Source organism: Typopeltis vanoorti, chromosome 19, assembly GCF_054136105.1.
Source record: "Typopeltis vanoorti isolate ZY-2024b chromosome 19, IOZ_Tvanoo_1.0, whole genome shotgun sequence".
In the NCBI taxonomy this organism is placed as follows: Eukaryota; Metazoa; Arthropoda; class Arachnida; order Uropygi; family Thelyphonidae; genus Typopeltis; species Typopeltis vanoorti.
Window position 1 is genome coordinate 77272215 of NC_143567.1, and position 6000 is coordinate 77278214.

A 6000-nucleotide genomic window follows, 5' to 3' on the forward strand; every position below is an offset into this window, starting at 1 on the left:
GCATTTAAATTAGTTATCAATCACAGGATTAATGCTACAATATTGTAGTTTCCTCAGGCCAACATCATTAAATTAACTTCTGGTAAGTTTTATTGACATATCCCATTCTGATCACCAAAAATTTATATAACATTATTCAGTATTAAAATTGATTATTGCATTATTAAATTGATTTTAATGATGTTGGTTTGAGAAAAAAAAAAAAACGGTAGTGAGAAAAATATTTATTCATTGTAACTCACCATAGAAGTCAGCGGAGCTGGGGAAGCAGCAGAAGGATGTCGACTTGTCAGCGAACGCTTACCGTCGAATATAACTTGCCCTCGCGTATAACTGGCACCCCTGATTTCACTTTACGAAAAAAGACATTAAAAGATTTTGCATATATATATATATACTTCCCACACAAAAAACACGCCCTCCCCAACAGCCATTATACACTGTAGATGCAAGAAGAAAAAAAAAGTTTTATTGTATCCCTGAAGAGGCTCTTGCAGTCTGTGTAATATATTTCTCAACAAATAATTCAATTAGAGACAGCTGGAATAAAATCGGCGACTAACTAATGAATCGCATTTCCCCTCTCACAGAAACTACACTGTATAGGCAAGCAAAACCATATGTTGCACCGGAAACACAGTATCTAACTAAAACTCTTGTCCACTTTTTCAATTACGTGAAATAAGTGTTTGTTTGATTGCATTTGAAATTCTCGATGTCATTATGACAGATTAGAGGCTAACTTCAAATAAAATTCTACCACGAATTGAAACATGCCATATAATGCTTGTGTGAGTTCCCCTTCCAGCTCAAACGCAAACAAGGCAATAAAAACCAATAATGGGTTGAAACGTTGTGTGAATTAAGCCCGCCAGTAATGAGTTCTGTGGGAACGATGAACGACACCCTTCGTGAATGTGTTAAAACTAAGAAATATATATAGTGAATGTTTTTATGACAGTTGCAGATGTTATGGAATTCGGTTGAAGAGAATGAGCATTTGAGAACTCAAAAATTGTCGGTTCGATTTGTCTTTAAACGGTCGCGTGATCTTTTGTTAATACCGCACCAATCAAATTCATGTCTTCATAGCTGCTCTCTCCTGTAAAACAAAATTTAACTTGTATGTATTGTAATAATTAAAAAAAGTTGAATAATTTATAAGCATATAAAAGGATATCACGTGTAAATCGTTGACGTGCCAGCAAATATCTCGGGCTTGCCACCTCTGGCACGCGTGCCATAGGTTCGCCACCACTGTCGTAGGATAGGATGCTCTTTATTCAGATTTTCCTACTAATCCAAATATTAAATTGGAGGCTATTCAGCAGCGAAACTGGCATCGATCATGCCGTCATTTTTTGTTAGACTTCCAATAACATGAGCATCAACCTCCCAGCATCGTTTTACAGTTGAACTACAGGTTCGGCGAGTCAGTAGTTCAACTGTAAAACGATGCTGGGAGGTTGATGCTCATGTCATTGTAAGCCTAACTCCCAGTCATCTTTCATCCCATCTACCTTATGTGGAACAGTCTTCTCCCCGAAATAGGCTTTCCCTCATTCACTGTTCTCTAAGTACTGCAACCTCCAATCCTTAAAGAATATCAAGAGATTAATTTGATTTTCACATCTGATCTCACGACATTTATTGACTATAGGTCCTGCAGCCGCTCGTCTGTGGGAATAAGAAATTAAGCATAACATCTAAAAGTCCTATTTAACACTATTAGATTGGTAGACTCAAGAAATCTTTCATAATTTTGATATGAAATCACATTAAATATTTTGATATCAAATAAAAATTTCAACAGTAGATATTTCAAATAAATACTCACATAACGAGTCTTCAACATCCTGGGAGATTTCATCAATTCTTCGTTGCACTGGATTATTGCTCGAAGGAATTTTCTTGATAATATCAAAGGCTGGCTTGTGCAGTACAGTGCGTATGACCTCACTAACAGGTGGTGGGATTAGTTCCTCATCAACATTATGCGGTTTTCCGATTTAGTAATCAGTAAGGAAATGTAAGTGGCGCGCAACCCATCATCTAGTTTGGATGCCGCTGAAAACATACCTGCCAACGTTGGTTGTTTCAAAAATTTTTCTTTAAGTGCTTGAAAATATGATAAATCCTTATATTTTTTGTCAGCATGAACTTTTGTCAAATGTTATTCTAGTCTTGAAGGCTTCATAGATGCATTTGGAAAAACTTTTCGGCAAATCAGGCACATTAGTAATGTTTGTTTGTAGGCGACTAAATAAAGCCGTATTTCAAATATTTGATATTATATTATTGTCTACATTTCTTCTTGGGTTCAGCCATGATATTATCTGTAAAAAAAAGTTAAATTTACAAAATTGCTAGAATGCAATTTCTCACATACCTAAATCAAATTATTTTTTACAAGAAAAGGTATAAAAATACTCACGTGAAACCTGCTGTTTTATTGGAACAACAATAATTTCCTTCGTGTGTAATCCATGTAAGTAAAGTACCAACTACGTATCGAATATGCACCAAAATGTTTATGCACTACATCAGATCGCTAACTACTTGTCACAGAAACAATCTAAAAATGATTTCATACGTCTCACGTATTTATAGTATTATATACAGTGAACAAGTCATAAGATACACATGTTCCTGCCGATGCGTACTGGACTTGTAAAATCCTGATCACTTGAAAGAGCGCGCCCGCCAACACTGCTTCTTAAGACCTGTCGTCGGACTTCAACGCCGATCGGCTGTAAGTTGCATTTTGTATTTCCTTAAAAAACAAAGCAACCATTGTAACCTTTACTTACGTTATACAACAGTTACATCATCAAAATTTTTAATGATAATTTTTTTTTCAGCACCTAATTTTTGTCTTTTATGCTTTCACCCCCCCCCCCCATACTTCAATTCAACTCCCTCTTAAAATTGCTTTATTAAAACTATTTCATCCTCACCACGAACAAACACCAATAATAAAAATTTCGTATCAACAACAATGACAAGTGCAAACGAATATCGGCGTTAGATCGCAGTGCATTTGTTTCGTGTAACGATAATTGGAAAAATATAATTCTTTTCATATTTTCAACAGTGACACTCGTCATAATTCAGCCTTGTATCGATAATAAATAAATATGTTATTTTAACAAAATAAAATAAAATTTACAAAAAATAGTTCACCAGACACACGCACATAATAAACGTTTCATATCTCACAGAAATAAGGCCCGTAAGGATACTAAAAATACACTGCCGTTTGGGCAGCGTGGGAATGATGTGACGTGTAATGACAAGCGCCAACGAATATCGGCGTTAGATCGCAGTGCTTTTGTTTCGTAATCTAAAGCGTTAATAGAACAATTCAAATTATTCACTATTGAATCAATGTCGAAACATAAGCTATAACCTTTAACATGTTGTATTGACTTTATATAATGTTGTAAGCATTGTTATTATTTATAAACACAAACAAAATTTAATTTTTTCATTTTTTCCTTGGGGGTGCTGCAGTGTCGCAGTGCTTATGTACGGGTCGCCACTGGTTGGGAACCACTGTTATAGAAGGTCGTAAATAAATCATAATTATTTTTAAACACAACAGTTACACTGTTTTTTGTACTATGTCAAGTACAGGCAGTCCCCGAGATACGTTCCTGAGAATGTCTTTAAGTCGGATTTGTATATAACTCGGATCCCTGATGAACAGCGCACATGCGGTAATAATAATAATTTTTTTTTTTTTTATTGATTGTTAAAATATTTACACATACAATAAACATCTTGAGTGACAGAATTCAGCACTAAGTGCTGCATTTTCTACATTGGGTTTTAATTAAAATTTTTAATAATACTTTTTTGCTTCTATGTTATGTATTTACAACACACGGTCTTCTAATATTAACAATAATACAATAATGACTATACAGAATTTTTGAATACAGAGTATACAGAATAATAATAATAATAATAATAATAATAATAATAATAATAATAATAATAATAATAATAATAATAATAATAATTTTTTTTATAGTTTATTATCTCTCAAATAATTACATGAATATACTAATGTTTAGGCAACAATGCATCTTTTTCTTGCAAAATGGTTCAGTAAGAATTATAATTACTCTTAATATCATTATCATTTGCAGAATTTCTCATTGACACAAGAGTAAAGAGTGTGTATTATTACCATTAATAATAATCATAGTAATCGTGTTTATTATTGACTCACAAGTTAAACAATATTACTTATGTTGCAGTTTACATAATAATAATTTTTTTAAATTTAAATTTTAAATTAAATATATAATTTTAAACTTAAATATATAACTGAAGTATTACTATCACATTTTCTGTTTACTACTAGAATTCATTACAGAATGTTAAGTGAATAATGTTAGATAAATACTACTACTGGGATGTAACTCAACTCCACCCTCGAAGCTTTGTAATTAGCTTATCTATGGGTGATACTGGTTATATATACATATATTTGTTATTGATTTGGTTGCTGTGTTGGAAGTAGGCAGATCTTTGGGAGGTCAAATGAATGATCTGAAAGGTCGAATCAAAGTGAAATTGCCGATATATCCTGTGTTATTGCATCTGTCTTGATGGTTCACGTTCTTTTTTTATTGTGGGCTTCTTTTTGAACTATTTAGGAGGCTTTTTTCTTCACAGTGGCAGCCTTTCTATGTCTTCTGTGCTTTTAATTTGTATCGGCTTTGAAGTTTGTGACTTCCTTATGAATATCTTGGCATCTCTGGTCCACAAAAATTGGTAATTTTTTTCCATTTTTGCTTTTCTTGTTTGGTACAACAGATTCTGGTTGAATGGTGTTAAATATTCGGATAGGAAGATTGGTGTATTGTCTTGCTGTGCGTTCAAGTCCTTGGCAACTGGTTTTTTCTGCCTGCTGGCTTTTATGAGATTGTCTCTTGTGGACTTGCGCTTAAGACGAATTATGACTGGTGCAGGTCGTGGGAAGCCTTGGTTTTTGCTCTTCCTAATAATAATAATAATAATAATAATAATAATAATAATAATAATAATAATAATAATAATAATAATAATAATAATAATAATACCCCTGTACTGTGATAATAAGTTACAGAAACTATTGTGTTCTTTATTTTAATTCAAACAAACAGAACATAAAAACAAACTTATACAAAAAGTTTAGATAGTAGATAGGAGAAATTTCTAACAAGAATATTTAAGGTTTCATCTATGTCTTGCTTACTGGAATGGGAATTTCTGAGGCAAGACTGTAGGCTAATATTAATGGGAAGATGATGAACGGAGATGGTGCTGCAGAATCAGGATTTGATTTTGTTTGTGGATGAGGTAAGCTTACCACTGAAGTCGGTTTTTTGAAAAAGGTATCTAGGATTGTTTGCACAGCATTTTTCTTTTTTTGTTTTCATCATAAATGGCCTTGTAGCAACTAATAGCAACTAATGTTCTCACTAACTGCACGGTAAACCTTTGTAAACCGCTGGATGTTAGGATCTTGCCCCTCAAGCTTAGCAAATCCTGCTTCAGTGAGACGAAAGGCTTCAGTTAATTCTTTTGTCGTAAACTTTCTTAGCTCTGGATCTTCTGATTCTTCGTGTTCTTGCGTTTCTATCAGCTGCTTCTCTATCTCCATAAGGTCTTCATTGGTTAATTAATTCTTGTGAATGAGACTCTAGTAAGTCAATGACATCATTTTCATGGATGTCCAATTGCAGTGCATTGCCACTATCCGCCACAGCATTTCTGACTTCGCCAATGTCATCTGTGAAGCCACGAAAATCATCACAGAATTGTGGGCACAGTTTCTTCCACACCCCTTCAATTGTTGATTGCTTCACTTCCTCCCAAGAATCGGCAATGTTTTTGACGGCATCATGGACGCTATAATTCTTTCAGAACTCTCTCAAGGTCATCCCATCATCATCTTCCGTAGCTCTGACTGCTTGCGGGAATGTACGCCGTAAGTAATAAGCCCGA